A 22,181-nucleotide genomic window follows, 5' to 3' on the forward strand; every position below is an offset into this window, starting at 1 on the left:
TCAGCAGATTGAAATGGAATCATTGGGTTCACAAAGCACAGAAGTAGCACTGGGAAGATAAAAGTAAGTGAGCAGGACCCAGCCATTGTTATTTAGTCCAAATGCCAACTTCAACTACAACCTTCATGTCTATTTTTAGAGAGCGCACCTCAGGCCTCCCACTTTATAAAATTGCAGCCCGTCTTGAAGACGTGAGAGAAAAACACAGTCATTTTGTTGAGAGCTGTGCAGGTAAAACTAAATGGAAGAGCAATTTCACTATATTGTCAGCTTCCGTCTTTTTATATCTTTTCAAGTTTTTTCCTGTAGTTACTCAAATCTTACCCGGAGACCACCTATGAAGACATGACTGGTCTTGGATTTTTCTTTTTCAATTGGTTGTGCTTGTTTTACAAACATTTGCTTTTGGCTGTTGAATTTATCAGGTGAAGAGATATTCAAAAACCCTTTGGAACTTCATTAAATCTGTAAAAGTAGATGTGGAAATGTACACTTGACATTTCAACAAAAGTTTGAAACAGTGAGAGAGAGATACCAAGGACTTTTCCGTAATGTTAGCTGCCAGCACACCCAAACTTTATATGAAGATAATGAAACAATAAAAAGTTAGAGTGGGAAACAACTAAGACACAAGTGCCACATGTCCTCCTGTGTGTTACTGAGCAAGCAGCTCCAGGGCTGAGATATTTGATTTCTCCTACCTCTGTGGGCCTTTCGGTCTGCAGAGCACCTCTCCCTCCTAGCCAGCAGCACTCAGCAGATGTTTCGGAGGGGCAATCATCAAGGCTCCGGCTGTTGCTATGAGACTGGTAATAACCGTTTAACAGCACAGCATGCTTTAGCTAAAGTTGAAATGTTTTTGGCTCCAGTCTTGCTGACCTCAATAAAATTCACACTGCAGTATTTTCTTCCTATTAAAAATGTCTGGTCAGATAATTGATCGAACTGACTTCATCAAAGTTACAATGAAGCAGTGCTGTAGTACACTATGACCTGTACATATGAGGAACTGCCACAAATAGAGCTCAGTGCAAACGTAGAAGAAGTTTCTAGCTCAAGGGAGCAAATAAAGGTTAAAATATATCCAATATTAATATGTTATTGTTTTATTAACCCTTACACCACAGAACTAGGTGCAATAATTATATGAAATAAGGTGATTATACAAATATGCAATGCTATTTGTATTCTTTGCGCTGTGTCAGCAATAAGCACACATGACACATTATCTACTGAAGAACTTCTGCAGAACAGAAACCTAGAAGTGCCTTACGCTTGCATTCTTTCAAAAGTTCGGGGGTCGCCAACGGCGACAGGGGTCGCCAACGCCAGGTGCAAAAGAAGTCCGGTCCTATCTATCTCAATGCAAAATGAGACTACTTCTCATTTGATTTGTTACCTTAGAGAAAAATATCTTGGCAAGATTATGGTCTCTGTCGCTAGTTTCATGACTTCTTCAAGACAATATGATGTTAATGTGTAAATCATAGGGGTGTGACGAGAACGAGATGAGATTTTAAGAAAACTACAATGACACATATATATGACTGGACCAACAGACTTTATTGAACCGAGTTGCACATGCATTTTGAAATGTTTTATTATAACTCTTTACATGCATCAAATCAAATCAAATCAAATCAAACTTTATTTATATAGCGATTTCATGTGTTCTGGAGGAGCATGTATTCATACTTACAAAGAAACTTCGATCTGAGAGATAAGAACTGAACCAGTTAAAAACAGTACCAGAGAGGCCGACCAAGGTTCCGAGTCCAATAAAGGTTCCAATAAAATGTGATGGTCTACTGTATCAAAGGCAGCTCTGAGATCCAGTAGAACCAAGACTGTTAATTTCTGTGAATCTAAATAACACCTGAAGTCATTTAAAATCTTTAAAAGAGCTGTCTCGGTACTGTGGTTCATTCTAAAACCAGATTGATATTTCTCTAAAATGTTGTTTCTATTTAAAAATTAAAAAAATAATTTAACTGGTTAAAAAAAAATTTTTCTAAAACTTTACTTAAAAATGTTAAGTTGGATACAGGCCAGTAGTTATTTAAAATGTTGGGGTCTAAATTACTTTTCTTCAGAAGGGGCTTCACCACTGCCGTTTTGTAGGCAGCGGGGAAGACACTCGTCTGAAGAGAGCAATTCACAACATTTAAAATCTGTTCCTCAAAGAAAGCATAAAATGATTTTAAGAGCAATGTGGGAAAAGGATCTAAAAGGCAGGTTGTTGGGTTTACTTGGGAGACAACTCGACCAAGTGTCCTTGCATCAACCAGGGCAAAACTCTCCAGTGTTTCCTCAGATAAGAGCGATGGTTCAGGTGTGTAAAAAAATACATTCTGGGATAAAAGACTGGATCTGATACCATCAATCTTACTTCTGAAGTGGTCTACAAAGTCCTCACAGAGGGCCTCTGATGATGTCATGTGAGCTTTATTAAAACTAGTGTTGGTTAAAAGATCGAAGGTGGAGAAAAGAAACCTGGGGTTGTTTTTATTGTCTGTGATGAGTTTTGAGAAATGGGAAATTCTTGCTTGTTTGACTGCGTTATTGTAAGTTTTGAGTTGTTCACGTAGTATTTCATGATGAACTGTCAATTTCGTTTTTCTCCACCTTCTCTCTGCACTCCTGCAATTTCTTTTTAGTTTTTTGATGTTATCGGTTCTCGGGGGTGGTACAGGTTTTGTTTTTACAGTTTTAGTTAAAAGTGGAACCACTGAGTCCAGTGTTGTTTTCAGTTTGGTGTTAAAATTGTCAACAATAAAATCACAGGGTGCAGGTAAAACCTCAGCAGGGGTGTTCTGTAAAATCTCGATAAAATTTGCAGCCACTTCAGAAGTCAGGTAACGTTTCCTCACCATTCTCACGGGGGCCTCCTGAGGGTTAAAAATGATGTAAGCATGAGCTTTTAATAAACTTCTTCTTCCAAAAATTGAAACTAAAACTAAAATTTATAAAAGTTAAAATAAGATAAATAAAAAAATAAAATCCCTCAGAGGGATTAATGAGACTCCGGAGGTGACGTATGGTTTTCCATCGTCGTGTAATCGCTTAGCGACATTTTCGACCGTGATCCGTCATGACGTATTAACAACGGGAGACGCACTGTGACCGCCGTTGCTATCAGTGCACAACATCAGCAGCTGATCAAAACAAAGCAGCATGGCTATTTATCATAAACATAGCGATCTTGAATTAATCTTGTCACACCCCTGGTAAATAATGGTCCCACTTAGAAGAAAATAGATGATACAGATGCTTATGATTTGTGGCTCAGAATTTTGACACTTTCACTGTGAATTTTCAGTTCATGAAATTTTTATTTAACATTTGGGCATTTTAAAATGTCAGCGTTTTAAAAATGTCAGCGTTCTCCAAGGAGTAGGCTGTACAATTTTTCCGGTTTCTAACATACATGTTGTCCTCGCTCCTCCCCAGTCCTGATATGGTCTCTCCAGGTTAAAGAAAACAAAGATGGCAACAGCTGTAACGCCAAACTGGATGCTTAAAACAGGCAGTCCACAAACCAATGGGTGACGTCACGGTGACTCCATCCATTATTTATAAACGGTCTGTGGAAAGACCCCATTAAAAGAAATAAAGGATCCTGAAATCAAGAATGCTCCAGCAGGTCTAAAAAGATGTTTTTGGCTTCAGAAAACAAATGCTAAGCCCAACAGGTGTCTCAGGTGTGGACAGTTGCAAGGTACAACACAACACACACATTTGAAAGGATGGGATCAGCAGCTTGGCTAAAGGCCTCTCAGCGAGCCCCCCCACCCCTCCATCTCCTCCACTTCTCCTCTTTCACAAGGAGAGCTCTCCTTTTACAGAGTCATGCTTGCCCGACTCCCTCCTTTGCTCTCTGCTTCCTCTGCTGTCCCCAACAGTGCACCCCCCACCCTCCTGCCCTGTGTTATTGGTCTGCAATGGAGCATGGCGGCAGATGAGGTCCTCTGACACAGACAGAAATACAAGAGGATCGGGCACGAATAAAAAACGGAGCACATTCCTTTCTCTGGGCCCCTTTACCGACGCTATCTGGCCGCGCGGTTCATGCTGTTGCGCTCACAGTCGAGTGTGTACACAAGCATGCTGCTTTCTATCCATCTGTCTCTCTGGTGTTTGACCTGATATTTTTTTCCAGGTTGCAGACTATAGTGTCACTGCTCTGAGTAATGTGATCCTAGCTCTTCTCTTTGTGGTGCTAATGTATTTGGAGTCCCCCACCCTTGGGGCAGCAATTATTTTTTATCAGCCTGTGAAAGTTAGTTAAGTGCTACAGAGTGAGGGTGAGCAGGGCAGTGCAGGAAGGGGGGGGCTGTTGTGTTGACTAAATCATGCCCTCAGTGTCCCTCTGTGCATGAGACGACAAGGAACCCACCCCCCGAGAACGCCGGCAGTACACACTGAACATCAAGGAAACGAGTGCTATTATTGCTCAAATATTTTCCCAGCATTAGAGAGTGACTGAGGGTGAGAATTGGAAACAAATTAAGTCATAACGGAAAAGGGGATAGGAGGGAGGAGGGACAGGAAAGGGAAGAGGGGAGTAATTTGGAGAGACGCGATGATAAGATAACAGGCATACCAGCTTCTTTATTTAATTAGCTCTCCGCTGAACTGGTGCACCTAGACACCCCCCTGCTGTGTGCGTCGGCTGCTGAGGTTGCTCCGAGCACATATGGCTGCGTGACAGTAAACGCTTGATCAGTCATCTTCATTTGCATATTTTAACAAGCTAATTGGTCTTATGTATGCAGTTGTAAGCACATTAGGCTAATTAATGTACATTTGATGGCTGAGCGGTCATGATATGGTGACCTTTGCTCCCTCCTGGCTTTTTTTTTTCTTTTTTAGCAACAGTTGTTTCAGTCAAGACAATTGACAGATGACACACAATGAAACCACAACTTGTGACATATTATTTTAACTTAATTAAATCAATGTAAACAGGTGTTTCTCAACAAAAAACACAATTTTGCAGTCAAAAAATTACTTTTTAATTAGAAATGCATTGCCTGATTATTATTTCACCCCAAGAGAGAGCACAATGAATGTGTTTGGCATAGCATGTTTTAATTTTAGTTTGACAAATAAACAGTGAGCACTTCCGATATAATGACAGAAAAAAATTTAAAAAATCTGACCAGCTATTGAATAAGTATTACAGTACTGTGCAAGTTGTAGGGAGTTGTGAAAAATGCTGTAAGATAAGAATACTTAAAAAAAAAAAAATCCAAATTAAATGAATATTTGGTGTGACCACCCTTTACCTTCAAACCAGTATCTATTCTGCTAAGACTTTTGCACAGAACTCTATATCATATATGTAATTGGTATAACATGAATACATTTCATGGCGATCCATCAGCCTCAAGGTGCAAGATGAAAAATCAAGGGATCACAAAGTCTGAATGATAGTCTTTGTGAATGTTTAGTTGGCCATGTGCATTAGTATTATCATTTCTGAAAGTATCTCACAGTGAACATTTGAAATGAGACCCGCACCCAAATGCACACCTGTAGAGTGAAGACCTACCATGTGTGTCAGAAAGGGAGGGGAAGAAAGACTCTACGCAAAAGGGCAGGTGATAAGAATGCTATTGGAGATGGTGAGAGGGTTGTAACCGAGAGGTACTAAAAGCTCTGAGGTCCTTTATGCATGTGTGTGTGTGTGTGTGTGTGTGTGTGTGTGTGTGTGAGAGAGAAAGAGAAAGGCAGTGAGTGCAGGCTTTGGAGCTCCATTATCACACTGTCAGAGTACACAGGCGTGGCGTCATGGGTCTAGAGGATCACACAAAGGCACTACTGTGAGGACAGGTGAACTGAACACAAACAGTTATTCTGCCTATGAAGACATACCGCTCAGGCAGCCCACACTCAGATTGTGAATGGAGAAAGTTGAATATAATTATAAAAGCGCATAAAGAAGCAACAAGTCAATGACAGATTTAACTGTTCAATTACTAATAGGCCTTTTTCACAGATGATTTTTATTAAAGTATGGGCTACTAGTCCAGTCAGGGACTGAGCAAGGACCTCGCTAGCGAACATAAAACAAACCCCCCATTCTGATGGGCTATTGTTGCTTGCTAGAGCTAGCATTTTAATGAATAGCGGCGATTTGTCTCAGATGTACGTCGCTTTTGATAAAAGTGTCGACTAAATGGATGGTAACATTGTTGGGACTTTTTATTGATACTATACCTCCCGCATGGCCTGGTCAAAATGATGGGCATGGAAATATTTTTATTATTATATATATTCATTCATAATCTATTATGTCCCATCACTTTAATGTTTAACCTCAACTAATAAGCTTTTGAAATTATACATATGCTCTTTGTACTCCATTCTGTTAAATTATTAATATCCAGAACAAGTTTATAGATTAACCATAGAGGGCACAGAGAGAAAAGATAACCAGTGACACCTACCATGCAGTCACTTTTCATGTAAACACCACAATACCGAGCAAAATGAACAGAAAAGTGGAGAGTGACCTCCACTGCACCGATCTCTCTTTTTTTCACCTAATTTATTAACATTATTTCAATTATTGGGCTTTTAAAAGACACAGTGGCTACACAGCTACTGTGACATTTTCAAATTGTATGCTTTAGCTGCCATTTCAACTGTTCATCACACATTCACTGCATTCAGCACTGCTGTACGTCTTTTTAGACAGAGTGGCCAGAGCTGCTCCAAGAGCCCAACAGTACTTACCAACGGTGCTCCGTCTGAGGTCAAGACTAAAGACAGACCTCATTATAGCTGATTAATATGCAAACAACACTAATTGAACAAGGGGGGTGAATAACTAAGTTATCGCATTTAGTTTTCTGATCTGCCTTAACGGCAGCTAGCCCTCAGAAATAAATCTGTCAATATAAGAAAAAATTTCAGCACCATATTTTCAGCAACAATCATAGACTGTATATAAATAATGGACGTAGTCACTGTGACATCACCCATTGGTTTGTGGCCCGTTGGAAAAATAATTCATGGCCACTAACTGCAACTAACAAATGTATTAACTGTGTTTAAAATAAATGTTGGAGGCTTGTCTTTAAAGTCTGTCATTTGAGTCAGTAAATGTACCATTTCATTACTGTATATCGCAATCGTCAGATTGGCGATCAAAGTATTTGAATATGCATATTAGTGTTAATGAATATGTTAATTGATGTTAAATGAGCAGCTCAGGCATTCACTATTTGTAACTGTAACACTAGTGTGTGCACCCACCAGGCTATAGTTAGCAGCTACTAGGCTACTCTTGACTGCATGGTTATGGTAAATTTTGCTTTGTGGTGTCAGAGGCAGCTGGGTGATCTGCCACAGATTAGTGTTGAACTTGAAGGGAAATGTGTTTGAATTTGAAAACAAAAATTTACAACAAAATTAAAACTAAAACTAATGAAAAATCCAAAACTATTATGACCTTGGTTCATCAGTTAGTTTTAATTCATTTTTAGAGTGAGTTTGCTAGTTTTAGTTTAGTTTTTGAAGATGCTCAGTTTTAGTTTAGTTTTTATTAGTTTTAGTGTTAGTGTTAGTTTTTCTGTAATGGGCTATGTGCTGGGTGAGAGATTCAAAGAGGTCATAATACATTTAGCCTTTTTTCCTTTGGTTTATCCGTCTTAGCCCCAATAAGGTTATTAACTCGGGTGTTCAGGGTGTTTCGAATTTTGGTTGGAGTGTAGACATCCCAGTCTCAGTAAACATATTAACCATGTGTTCCTGCATGTTCACAAACAGAATCTTCTTCCTAATAGAAACACTGGATTATGTATGAAAAAAGTTGACAAAGAAGAAAACAAAAAACATTTTCATTTAATTTTAGTTAGTTTTGTAACCACACAGTAAAGTTTCAGTTAGTTATCTTTTTTTTTTTTTATATAATTTTTTTTTATTTCAGTTAATGAAAATGTTTTTCAATTCTAGTTTTCGTTATTTCGTTAACTATAGTAACCTTGTGATGAACTTCCCAAAGCTGTACAATTCCACTGCAAAAGAGCCCACTGTACTTTGTGTCCAATAAAATGGTACACTAGTTTTTGGTAAATATAAAAATGAAAAATAAAATAGGAGTCAGTGCATGTGTAATTGAGTCTGACACTGGTATTTCATTGCTGCATAGGGCTACTTATTGTTTGTTTGGTGTTTTTATCAGCTGCTATGATATGAAGAAGAGGGTGACTTGTAACAGTTTATGTCAGCCATTATCACTCACTTACTTACTTTTCCATCTCATCCAAACATTGCAAGAAAAAACAAAACAGTTGGTGCTTTTTCTGTTCATTAACCCTCTGAAATATTGGGCTATTATGTGCGTTTAAAAAATCTGTTAAAAAATCTTCACCATGCCATGTTGGCATCAGTTTTTTCAGCGCAACCTCACCTTTATGTCCTGATGATTAATTTTTAACTTTGAGTTACTCGATCAAAATTTTGAACCCAAAAGAAACAAAGGAAAACAAAAATATCTGATCTTGAAAATGATGTTTCACACACAAAATGTACATGTAGCAAATATGAACACAGGTTGCATACACAACATATAACAGGTAAAATGAGGATAATATCTAGTTCTATATTTTGATACTAAATATATTTGACTTTATCTCCAGTTTTACTTGGCTGAATATCATCCAAAAAAAAATCTGGCATGAAGTTTCAAGCCAGAACTATAGAGGGACGCTGATTGCAAGGCTCAACATTACTTCATTTTTATGTCTTCATGTCATGAAGAAGTGATGTGCAGGTGGTTTCATGGACTCCAAAGGGTTAAATATTTCTTGTCTTTCCTACACATGTTTTTTATGTCCAAACTCACAATGCACATGAAAACAGGTAACAGGTGCATAGAAACATTGCTCTTAAGGTTGTGATAACTCAGTCACAACTGATCTGTGCAAATGATCAGCGGGTACACTCTGTCCTTTAGGTTATCCTGTCCCCTTTCCCTTCTGTATTCTTTGAATTCTCTCCTTCCCTATCTCACACCTTCTGCCTCCCTCTCTCCCTTGTCCCATTCTCACTGACAATACATATCTCTCTCCATCTCTATCACATGTTCTTTGTCCCCCTTACGCTCCCTTCTTGTCACTGTGTCTGCCTTTGTGTCATCATCCTCTCTTCTTAATCCAGCAACAGCTGAATCCCACTTTATCCCTCCTCCAGTCTATCTGCCAAGACTGTCTATCTTTCCTTGGCTCATTGTCTTGTTTCCCTGTCCTCCTCTCCTCTCCTGTCTGTTTGTCAGTTTCTCCTTTTTCCTCTCTGTAAATCAACTTGTTCCCCTCTCTACTGTACCTCTCACACCTCTCCCCTTCCTTTGTATACCTGACTCTGAGCCTGTTGAAACCAAGGGCCACGGTGGCTTAACTTTAATTGATGCAACGGATAGAGAGAGGGAGAAGGGGAGGGAAGAGAGGGATGGCTCTGGGCTGACAAGGTTAATTCTGTTTTTCCTAGCTCCTAGTCACCTGGCGGCAATTAAACTCATGACATCCCTCCCAATGGAAGGAGACACTGACAGAAAGAGAGACACAGGGAGAGACTGATTCCATGAAACAGGTTCAAAGGCAATCTGAGACAAAAGTACACCATGAAAAAAGAGGGTGATAACTGTGTGACACAAATGAGATACATCAGTGAGGTCGGGATGCTGTGCAATAATGAAGCCCTGAGATTATGCTTGTATTAATATTGACAGTTTCTTCAAGGGATGCCTGCAACAAATGCTGTCTGAGCGTATTGTTATTGGAGATGATCGTTGACAATGGAGACCTGCAGGTGTGCCAGTAATGGAAAAATACAAAAAGCATGTGATAATCCCAAATTAAATGAAATTAATCTCTTGTACATTCTATGTGGATATAGGCTTTCTTCATTTAGCGAGATATATTGTGTTTCTCCCCTGTGGAGAAGGCATTATGAGAGGAATAATTAAAAGGAATACTTAAATGGAAATTCAACTAATTTTTGAACATAACAATATCTAAACTTGGATTATGATTAATTAGTATTGAGGCAACCAAATTCACTGAAACCAAGTTTATTTTGGGTATTGGGACTCATTTTATTTGGTAAAAGTGGTTGCAATGCTGGCAAGTATCAGCTCTTGGTTGCTGAAACTGAAATTAGGGTTGGCATTTTCAGTGAATGTATGTTATTGACATGCCATGCATTTATACACGATCATAATAATTCATTCTTTGTCAGTCGAATCAATTTGCATATTCGTCTGTGATATTAAGGCATTGTCAAACTTCTAAAAACAGTTGAATGTATATTCAAGCCTCATCCAGCCTAAATTTTATGAGCATCCATTGTCATGATGTAAAACTGTGATCAATGCAAATATTAACATTTGTTTACAACAGCAAAAGAAAAAAAAAACATAAGGACCTCAACTTCTCCCAGACTCAGCCAATCACCTCCTAAATTTACCCAGAATTCTTCGCATTTTGACATTCCTCTTTTTCCAGACACAACACACAATGGCACTGCAAAACCTGTTGTTCTGTGCCCCGAAACAAAACAGAGCACCACCCATGAACAACATTCAGGCGCAGGGGAAGGGGGAGATGGATGTGAGAGAGCGAGAGAGAGAATGAATAGGGAGGGAGGGAGAGAGAGGCTGAGATGAGGTACTGTCGGCAGAGATAAGGAATGATTAAAGAGCTAGCGGGAGAACCAGACATGCTGAGTTGATCCAGCTAACTGTTCACTCATCAGTCTCCTAATGGTCTGGAGGGTGGGGGCGGGGGGACGTGCATTGTTTCAACATGGGTTCCCAGATGTTACAATATGGCATGCCTCCATCGATGCTTCAGTCCCTCATTCCTTATTCCTTTCCCTTTCCTCTTTTTTAAAAAAAAATCCCTTCATTTCTTTGACAAACAAACCCTAAAACTATTGATCACTACCTTAATAAATGAACCAATAAATAGTCTGTAAGATCAGAATTTTGAAGGGAATATTAAATGGTAAATGGACTGCACTTCTAGTTGTAGCAACCACTCAAAGCTCTTTAACCCTGTAAGTGTTGCAGAATTACAACAATTTTGGTTATCCCCAAAAAACCTGTACTTTTTTTTCTTTTTTTGGTTCAACCAAATTAACATGATCATTGGGTCCTATTGTTTGTACTCACAATGCGATTGGATCCAACATTTGTATATAAGGCCCGCCCTCAGGTCAAGAAGTCACACAACCTCTAATTTTTTGATCGAGCAACATCCCTTTAATTTAATGGACTGGATTCATCTGATTCAAGTAAGTAAAATGGTTTGAATACCTTTTTTTTTTTACGACAGATGATCATTCACACATCTGCCTCGGAGGCCACCAGTTGCAGAAAGAACTCAAGAATATGACCCTACTTCTCACTTCATTTTTTTTTACTCGTTAAACATTCTCATAATGACTTTATGGTTGTAATCACTACTTAGGGCAGGGGTCGGCAACCTTTACTAACAGAAGAGCCATTATTAGCCAAAATAAGAGAAAAACAGTCGGAATAGGGCCACACACCTTATTTTTAACTTTAGAATGAAGATAAAACAGCCTATGAAGTCTAAATAAGCCTACAACATTAATAATAGGTCATAATGAGCATTTATTAATATGATCTTGTCAGAATGCAGCGAGGACCCAAATGCAAATCAGAGGCTGGAAACTGAAGAAATAACTCAGGAGATATGGAAACGAAAGCTAGCCTAGCAAGGGAAACTCAAAACCAGACTTGAAGTTGGCAAAATTTAAAGATTACGGCGCTGGCCTGGAGACTTTTATAAGCGCTGAAGCACATTGTAGTTGACTAAAATGTTTTTAAAACATTTTTACTGCCTTATATCATCTACACATTTTTACAATTGAAGAATACAAATTACTTTGGGCATACACCAATGATAAATTAAATTAAAAATGTAAAGAAATAAATGTTTAATTTTGTTTTTTGTCATAACCACAGGGTCCCACTTCAGATGGCTTGAAGAGCCACATGTGGCTCCAGAGCCGCAGGTTGCCGACCCCTGACTTAGAGTAACAAAGAAGATAAAGCAGAGTCTACTGTAGGATGGGGCTACCGTAAGATAGATGCTACCATGAACCAGAACTTTGACCCTTTCACAGTGTATTTTTCCAATCATCAAGGTTGATTGTAGCATTTTGGTCACTTAAGCATTCCTTTTTTTGCTGTTAAAAAAGACCAGAGTCAGCTGTTCCTTTAGAAGAATGATTGTTCTTTGCTAACCGAGCTAGCTAGCTCATGGTTGCATTATTTGATGATGCAACATCATTACGGCTCCCGATCCAATTGTTGCGCATGTACTGGTTGCAAAAAAACAATGAAGGCGATGGAAATAAACAAAGATGGCGACAACCAAAGTGCTGAATTTGAATCCGCACACCAATGGGTGATGTCACCGTGACTACATCCACTATACTGTGGGATAAAAATTTAGACCTTAGAAAAGGAATCAAAAAAGAGAAATGTGCAGAGAGAAGGAACATTAGAAAAAAAAATAGAATGGAGAGTAAAGGAAGTGGGGACTGGAGATAAATGGGGTCAGATTGTAGAGTACAAGGAAAACCAAAGAGAGAAGATGAGAGAAGCAAACACATTTCCTCCAAACACAGCTGCAACCTCAGTAAAACCTTTACTGTTGTTCCTCCTTGCCAGAACGGAATTACCATATGTGGCAAATTTCTGATGATTACACACGAGTCAGCTCTTTTTAAAGGAACTTCCAATCACGTTCCCCTTCTTTGATTTGAACTTGACCAGCCTCCAAACAGAATGACATTTTAGGTATTAAGGTTGTGTTAAAGTGACTTAAATTGAGTGCAGGTGGAGGAGTTTCAGTTTCTAAAGACAGGACTTTCTGATTGTTGGAGTCATTATATTTCTTAGAACATTTGTCAGGAACTATTATTGGGATCAAATCATGAAGTGTGTAGTAAGTTACCAGGCTCAAAAGCAGTGTGTTTCTAAAAAAGCATTTTCACTCCTGACCACACCCAGCTTCATTAATGGGTTTTTACTTGTGATCAGACATGTGCTTTGCTGCAACTTAAGCATTGATGGGAATCAGTGATTCAATATGTGTACAGGTGGCTGGTTGCCTCACAATGTTATTTTTCAAAGTAAGTAACCATTATCTTGTTAAATGAGGCAAGTGTTACCCCGAGATTCCACTGGATGCGTTACGACTCCGAAACGGGTCCATCCACAACTGCTGCGTATCTCCGCAGTCCATCAACACACACCGGATCCATCTGCGACCGCCTGTTGTGGACAGCAGAGGACGCACGAGATCTCGCGAAAGCACGTAATCAAGTGATATAACTGGACTAGAGAATGTCTCATCTAATGTACAAGAACAGATCATTTGCTTTCGAACAACATTTATTGGACCATATTAGTAACTTACCATCCACTCCCATTACTACTGCTATGGTTTTCCAAGCCCCTTCCTTTTATGGCTTTCTTTATATAAAGGATGTGACGGCTCATAGATAATTGTATGATTTTGGAACTCCAGAATCAACATCTCCTCATCCATGGTGTCAGTGGGGTGAAAAGATGAGTGAAAACCTCTAACCTGTTGACTTCAGGTCTGTCCCCGCCCTTCATGACGACTTCAAGTTGTGAAATACGATCCACCATGAACCCGAGGTATTTTATTTTGAAAATATACTGGATGTTTTATTTTGGACTCACTACGCAGCGGATCTGGAGTCGGTGAAATCTCACGCAGTGATTATAATGAATGCGTATCGGCTCCGCCGACGGATCTGCAGCCGTTACGCATTCAGTGGAATTTAGGGGTTACTCTTGAAAGTATTGTGGGCATCAGAGCCACTTGCTACTTCAAGCCACAGGAGAGTGGGCTGGTCGCAATGCTGGTGGAGCGGCCATCACTATGCCCAGGATGTTAAAAAAAAAGGAACCCACAAAACAGAATACATGGTCCTCTTTTCGATGGCGAAGACACATTTTGCTGCTGTCCCTGTCTGCAGCAGTACATTGCTTAGCCTCTGTGTCAGTACTCCTTCATGTTCATGTTTAGTGTTTCATGATTGTCATGCCTTAGTTTAGTTTCATGTTTAGTCCTTTGCTGTCATGAGCACTTTATGTTTAGTTTAAGTCATGTCTAGTCTCGTCATGCACTTCCTGTTTTATTTTGTATTTACCTTCGCCCTCTCGTTTCACACCCTGACTTCCTCTATTTGTGTGATTTCCCGCCACTGTGATTGTCTACCCCGCCCCTGATTGGTTTCACCTGTCTTCCCCTACCTCATGTATAAATAGTCCTTGTCTCCCTTTGTCTTGTTGCCAGTTCGTCTTGTTCAGTATGACTTTTTCATGCTTTAGGTCTGATTTAAGTTTGTGAATATTTTGATCCTCCAAATGAGCGCTTTTCTTTGTTTGAACTTTGTTCCTCATAGTGAATGCATTTTTGTTTTGAATTGGACTTCTGCCAAGTAAAGCCTTTTTGCTATACCTTCTACTGCCCAAGACTCGTGAATTTGAGTCCACCAGTTTTGTGTCTGAGGTTGTTACAGATGGAACTGAACTAAATATGGACTCAGCCGACCCGAAGGAACTCCAAACTGCCCTCTCTGCCCAGGGCACCAAGGCCTCACTCAGACTGCCAGCCAAAATCCGATTTTTAGCCCATCCAGATTGGAACTGGATGGCTCTTTTGAAGTCTGAACAGTCACAAATCACATGAAATCTGATTTTTGCAGACCGGATCGAAACCACCTTCAGGAGGTAGTTTCAAATCGCATTTGGACAGATGCGTCTCAGTCTGAACCGCTCTAAACACTCAGATCGGTTTTGACTGTCCGTGACGTCACTCTGCGTAGGGCGGGCAGCGCGGAGACGAGGTGTCCACCATCCGCCCGGTTTCTCCCCTGGTGCGTCTGAGATGTTCTGCACCTCTACTGGACAGTGATAAGGCCAATATACTGAGGTGACCTGCCTCCATCATGTTTGTTGTTGTTGTTGTTGTTGTCGCTGTCGCAATTAAATGACGTCAGATGCTCTGACGCCGTTACTACAGCAACCTGTCAGATCAGTCGATAATGTGGCCCAATCTGAACAGAGCCATATCCGATTTGGACACTTGCTAAAAACAGTGTGGACAGTCAGCCCTAAAAATCGTATTTGAGTAGGAATCAGATTTGAATCAGATTCGCCTGCTGTCTGAATGCGGCCCAAGATATATCAGTACGAGGCACAGCTGAGTTCAATCAGCTGTCGCATTAAGGACCTCGCAGATCGTCAGGAGTTTCAAGCCGCAGTCACCTGGTGAACCACCTGGCAGGGCCACTACACCAAGCCCTCACTCACCTGGGACTGCACCGTCAGTGACGCCACCTGCAGAGAACCCTGCTGCTCCACCAGCCATGAATCATGTTGCTCCATTGTCTGTACGTGTGGCCTCCCCAGAAAAGTTTTCAGGGGACCCAGGTGTCTGCAGAACTTTCCTGGCCCAGTGTGACCTGCATTTTAGGCACAACCCAGCAGCTTTTGTGTCGGACCAGGCTAAATTGGCATTTATTGTGTCCCATCTAACTGGCAGAGCCGTCACTTGGGCCAGTGCTGAATGGTCCAGGGACTCAAACATCTGTCTGTCACTCACAGTTTTACAAGATACCATTAGCAAAATTTTAGATCACACCTCAGCAACCAGAGAAGCCTCTTGGGCCCTCATGCAGATCAAGCAGCATCACCGTCAAGTAGTTAATTATGCCATTGAGTTCTGAACTGTAGCTGCAGATAGCGAGTGGAACCCACCAGTGCTAATAGACACTTTTATGAATGGACTGTCAGAACCCATCAAAGATGATTTGGCACCCTTAGAACCCCCTCAAGGAACTAGAAGCCATTATAGCCATGTCAATTTGTGTAGACAACAGGCTCAGAGAGGGTAGGAAGCAGTATGTTTGGGCTGTCTAATCTTTGTTCATTTTAAACCATAATCTCACCATCTGTTAACAGCATAAGGACACTTAAACTTGACAATACTGGAAAATCTTGCTGTCTCTTCCCAACATAAGGACTCTTGAGTTAAACAACCACTGGATGCAGAGATCATACCAGTCACTCTTCATTTGGGGTATGGACATGCCAGGCCATTTTCACATACCCACAGCCTTGGAACTGGTCCAAAACACCATGATTAAAACCTCATTATCCTTTTTCTCCTCGGCCAATCCAGCCATTTCGGGTTTAGGTCCTCAATCAGGAAAGCTATTGTTCTGTTCCCACCTGGCTGCTGGAGATAGAGCACTGGGGAGGGAAACCAACTTGAGACACTTATAGCACTCCCTAACAGGGACCTTGAGTGAGTTTTCTCCATTGTTGCCAGCTTGTCGGATTAAATGAAGCTAAACGATTAGGGCTCGTGCATATTGCTCAGTAATTGTGGCGTGTATTGTTAAAGCTGTAATTGCCCAATCAAAATCAGCTGCCATATTATTTCAAAGACGAATAACCAACCCAAACAAGAGAGGCTGTCTGTTTAGTGGAGTTACTAATTCTTGGTATGTCTTTAAATTGTCATTTTAAGATGCTTGCTTTTCACTCCATGAGGACTTGATATGCCAGCAAGACTGTGGCTGTACAGTAGGCAGTAAATGTATGTATGTATATATATTTGGTGCTTAACGCATTTATTAGACTACCTGTCATAAATACGAGAAAACATTAATATTTTAAAATCGTTCAAAAGCTTGTTAGTAAATTAAATACGAGAAAACATTAATATTTTAAAATCGTTCAAAAGCTTGTTAGTAAATTACAAAGTGAATTCACCTTTTTATACCCAAGTGTTCTTTGGCTCGCTGGGCTTCTCTGAGAAGTCAGAAATTAATCAGGCATAACATTCAACCACTAAAACTCATTTTTCTGTTCAGGAATGCAAGTGAATAACTAAAATTTGACATCTTAATCAAGAAGTAATAACGTGCTGTACTATTTTTGACAGGTTTTTTTGTAAAAAAGTACATCTGAAAATTCATGGATAAGAATAATAATTATATTTTAGCATTAAAATATAATTTTGGTTAAAAAGCTTCTACATACTGGTACATTAACATATATATATATAGAAAGACAAAGGATGGACATCCTGGACCTTAGTAGAATATCTGGCAAAAACATGCCAAAATTCCAAATGGCAAATCTACCTCATGGTTGGTTGAAGCTGAAGGGTTGACGAATGTATTCCTCCATACAAAGCTATGATTGACATCTCATATAATTCTATCCTCAACCCCATTAAGTTACCACGAGTGTTTTCATTGGTGTCATGGTCATATGAGATGGTTGACTCTGGGACTTTAAATGGTGCTGTGTGCCACAGATAAGGTCTTCCATCTATGTAATAGTGGACAAACCAAGATGGGAAACGGTGCCTTATCAGTCAGTTCTTCCTGCATTTCCATTTCCTCCTCATACCTGAACATTCTGTTTCAAAGTGAAGCAGTCAGAGAATTGTATGTGCTCTGAGTGAAGACACGTTGGACTTATAGACAAGGAGAGTGGAAGAGGGAGGGGTGAGGTGTTGTTTCCAGGAAAACGTCCAGCTGTAAGGTTAAATAGGAGGTGTGTGGTTTAAAATCCTGGCCCAGAATCCTCTAAATCCCAGCTGAAGGTAATTGTGTAATTGAACATGATAAATGTCCTGAATGTATGCTCACGACTGTGTATTTGTCTATGATTTTATGCCCTGTGTGTGAGTGTGGGTGTTATTCCAAACATGTCTACAAGGACATAACCCACAGAGGAATTTTCCTTTCCTTGTGTGTTGTTCTGATGTAGTGTCACAACACACTGCTACTCAACTTGTTTCCTGTATAAACTGCACATGTACAGCAGTGACCGTTTTTTAACATTAGGTGTTTCTGACTGAGTGGCTGGTTGAGTTTTACAGTCTGCTGTATTGTCAATCAGTGAACAGTATAAGGTTTGTCTTTATAGAGGTTGCCCTGTGTTGTATTTGGTCCACCAGACTTTAAGGATTAAGAGCTTTTTGGTAATAGATGTTGAGAAGAGGGGACGGAGCATCAATTATGCTTGCAAAAATATTTAGATTTCCAGTTGTTCATTTCTTGGTTTACAAACTGGCAAACGTTTTTCAAAAGTGTTTTATGGCTTAGCACCATTTTTAAGCACATCTCAAATTTGACAAAATAAAATGTGAATTGACATTTGTCTACTTACCACTATGCAAGAGTCTGTAACCGTGCTAGTGGCTCTGTGAACAGTTACTTTGACACAGCAAGGCTTTGATCTAAATGCTAATATGTTATGCTGCACTGCTGCCACTCATCAGAACTTAATCTCACAAAATTACTTGAAATGACCATGACTTCTTCACACCAAATTCTGTGCTAGTGGCACGTACTGTGAGAAAATTGCATGTATGATCTAGTGTTTCCTTGAAACTATGTCATTTCGACAAGATGACAGTTAAAACACAAACAATTCAGTGTGTTTTTATTTATTGAATTAATTGGTAACACTTTAAAATAACCAACTAAGTGATGTTTATAGATGGTTTATAAACTAATTGTTAACCAATTACAAAGTGCTATACATATTTAATCTTAAAATGTTTTCAACCAATTTCTTAAAGGTATATGAATTATTTCAAAATCATTAACATACTTAATATGGTGTTAAAAATGTTAAAATGAGTGCAACTAAAACTATAAATAAACTATTAATTATAATTTAATTGTTTGTTAATGTTAAAGTAACTTTAAACTAAATTAATAATAATAATTAATATACCATCTATTTGCCATTTATAAATTATTTAGTTTGTTAACATTAATAAATTATGTATTTACCATTCTAAATGGCTTATATACGGTTTATAAATGATGATTAAACATTAACTGTTTACCATTTATAAATGATGGTTATTGTAAAGTGTTACCAATTAATTTCATACAAATAGAAATTGTAATTATGGAACTATAATCGATCAAGTCACGGCTAAATATGTTTTTGGAATTAAAAAAACAAAACAATTAGCTTCCGCCTACTGAGTGATGTTGTTAAACCAGGGACATATGAACAATTAATTAGTTTTAACACAAAATATACAAGCACTTAAAGGCAACAATGTATCTTTACTGTAACATTCAACCTTCAGTCATTATAAAGAAATTCAGTCATCAGATCAGCACAAGACTGTTGGAATCAATACAATGCAAAACTGGTGATAAATCAACAGCAGTGAAATTCAGTTAAATTGATCGTTAGAACAATGATGAAGTGGAAAATAAGACATTGTGCCATGGCGCCATGACAACCGCCTAACTGTCATACATAGATGTATGGAGTTATTGAACGTGAGAGACAGCTAGACACAAACAATCCTGTTTGTCTTCTGACACAGTCTCCTGATTCCTATTAGTCTGGGGCACCAGGCTGAACACACACACACACACACACACACACACACACATACTCCTTCCCTCTCTTGCACATAAATACCCTTGTCTGTATTCAGGCACACTTACACACAAGCTAACGCTTTACCCCCTTACACACATGCATGATAAAATGTTTCAGTGTCATGTATCACTTTAAATGTGGACTGGAATCATATAATTCTCCTCATCAGCCTGCTTTAATCCTTAGAAGTCTAAGCATTCACATTGCTTAACCCTTTGGAGTTTGGGGCTATTTTGTCGTTTTTTGACTCCCTTTCATTCTGCCTGTATAAGCCCCTTAATAATCTTTACCATGACGTGTTGGTATCATTGTTTTCAGCACAACCTCACCTATATGACCTGGTTATTTTTTCATTTTGACTTACTGGATCAACATTTTGAATAAAAAAAAACACAAAAAAAATTACAAGAAAACACACGTAAAACACATAAAACATGAAAAACAAACCAAAAACACACACAAAATTACAAATAACACATACATACAAACACACTCACAACACACCAAAAACACAATAAAAATACAAAAAAAAAAACACAAAAATGACAAAAAACACAAATAAATAAAAAAAAACACAGATAAAAACACAGATAAATTACAAAAAAACAACAACAAAAAAACAGTAAACACAAAAGATTGCATTACAAATGCTAAATGCACAAAGCTAAATAGAAAAATCTCTGCAAAAAAGCAAAATCATGTTAATACACTTCAAGGTGTTTTTTTTCTCCCTTTGCTAAAAAATGGTTAATGCATTAAATTGGACATGGAAACTTCCTGAAAAGCCAAAACTTTAGAGGGAAGCTGACAGCAGGGCTCCATGCTGCTTCGTTTTTACGTTGTGACGTCATGAAGAAGTCGTGAACAGGCGTTTCATGGACTCCAGAGGGTTAAGTGTGCTACAAATTTGACATCAACTGGTCCAGACACATACAAGTCAGTTACAGAACACAAGATATAAATGTAAATGCAGCAAAAAGACAACAACAAGAAAACACTTAACATAACACAAATTCAATCTAAAAATGGTACTATAGAGTTTTGCATTTCCATAAAGTCGGGGGAATTGAGAAACAAATACAGTTAATGAATACATATTCATTTTAAAATGGCAGCACCATTGATAACAGCCATCATTGTTCACTGCACACTTTAGGTCAACCAACATTGAATGTAATATAGCAAAACTTGGTCGATTAAACATTAATGACCTTTATGATGTCACAGGGATGATTTTCACATCAAGTCTTGAAACATCTGGAACAGGAAACGTTGCAGACCTGCTGTATCCAGACATCTTGAACCTGATCCATTTTCAAGGTACAAATGGACGAAATCTGATTTGTAAATAATATTCAGCGCTGTATTACGGCCTAAAGATTTCTTTGTTATGATAATGCAATGGCTTTTGTTTTTATTACAGGTGAATCTTTCCCAAAGATTAAATGACCCGCAATTGAAGCCATGGGTTATGTTTGTTCCGTAATGAATAAATTACTCTGTACTGTGTACCTGATATGGTGAAGTGGTCTCTACACGAGAGTAATCTGTTGCTGGTGATGCCCCATCACTGAGTTTTCTTCTGTTCACTTGTTGCTTGTTTTATTGCTATACACCATTTTTGCCATTGTTCAGGATCTTTAGGAATCCGCTTCTCTTCCTTTTACTTGTCCCCGACTGTTCTGGTATAACAGCTATCTACCATGCGTACAATGTACTGAATAAATACAAGAGGCGAAGAAGTCGCTAGAAGTCTTTTTGTGCATCAAGTACTTCCCTGCCATTATATATTTGTGTTTTGACTTTGGGGAATAGTGTGATGTCAGCAACCGGAGCTCTATTCTGTCCTACAAAGCCTGCAGTAGCTACATTTTTGATCAAAATTGAGTTATAACTAAAAATGAACTCCTTGATGTCTGTTTTATCTTGTGACAAAGTTTTAGATTTCAATTTTGCTTTATTTCAGAGAAATAATGATATAAAAATCACAAAATCCAACTCAAAACCAAGCAGTAGTTGCACTTACCACGGTCTGCTTTGGATATATACTAATTTCAACATAAAAATAATAGAAATTATAAGTTTATTTGAAAGGGGATATATATTTTCTAGATAGTGATTTAGTAAAAAAGTTAGATACAATTATATTAAGACTAAAATATAACATTTCTTTACAATATTAACTCTAAAATACACATATATTTATATACATATTTGAATAGAGTTGTTAGACACTTATACACTTAGAAAAAAAAACAAATTTAAAAAAGCTGAAAGAAGACAACAACATAGTTACTATGACTACAGTCCCTATGTTTTTGGGGTCAAAGGTCAAATAAATCATCATGATTTTTGAGCATAAAAATTACATCATCAATACATGTAGAAATAAGTGTCATATCACTTATCTACATATAACCCATTTGGCTGGCCAGTTAAAACACGTTAAAAAACTTTAAAGCTGTTTTTCTCAGTTTTACCTTTTGTGTAGTTAATACAGTTAGACTTTGTAGGGCAGTATAGTATGAATCAGGTTAAAACAAACTCTTGATCCTACATTACGCAAAATTAAACTGAATTGCAGACTTTCTGTATACGGTCAAGCTTGACATCAGAAGGTGATGTGAATTAATTTTCTCCAAGTTGACAAAGACAAAAGTTTTCCCAGACT

Source organism: Centropristis striata, chromosome 10 (genome assembly GCF_030273125.1).
Source record: "Centropristis striata isolate RG_2023a ecotype Rhode Island chromosome 10, C.striata_1.0, whole genome shotgun sequence".
Classification (NCBI taxonomy): domain Eukaryota; kingdom Metazoa; phylum Chordata; class Actinopteri; order Perciformes; family Serranidae; genus Centropristis; species Centropristis striata.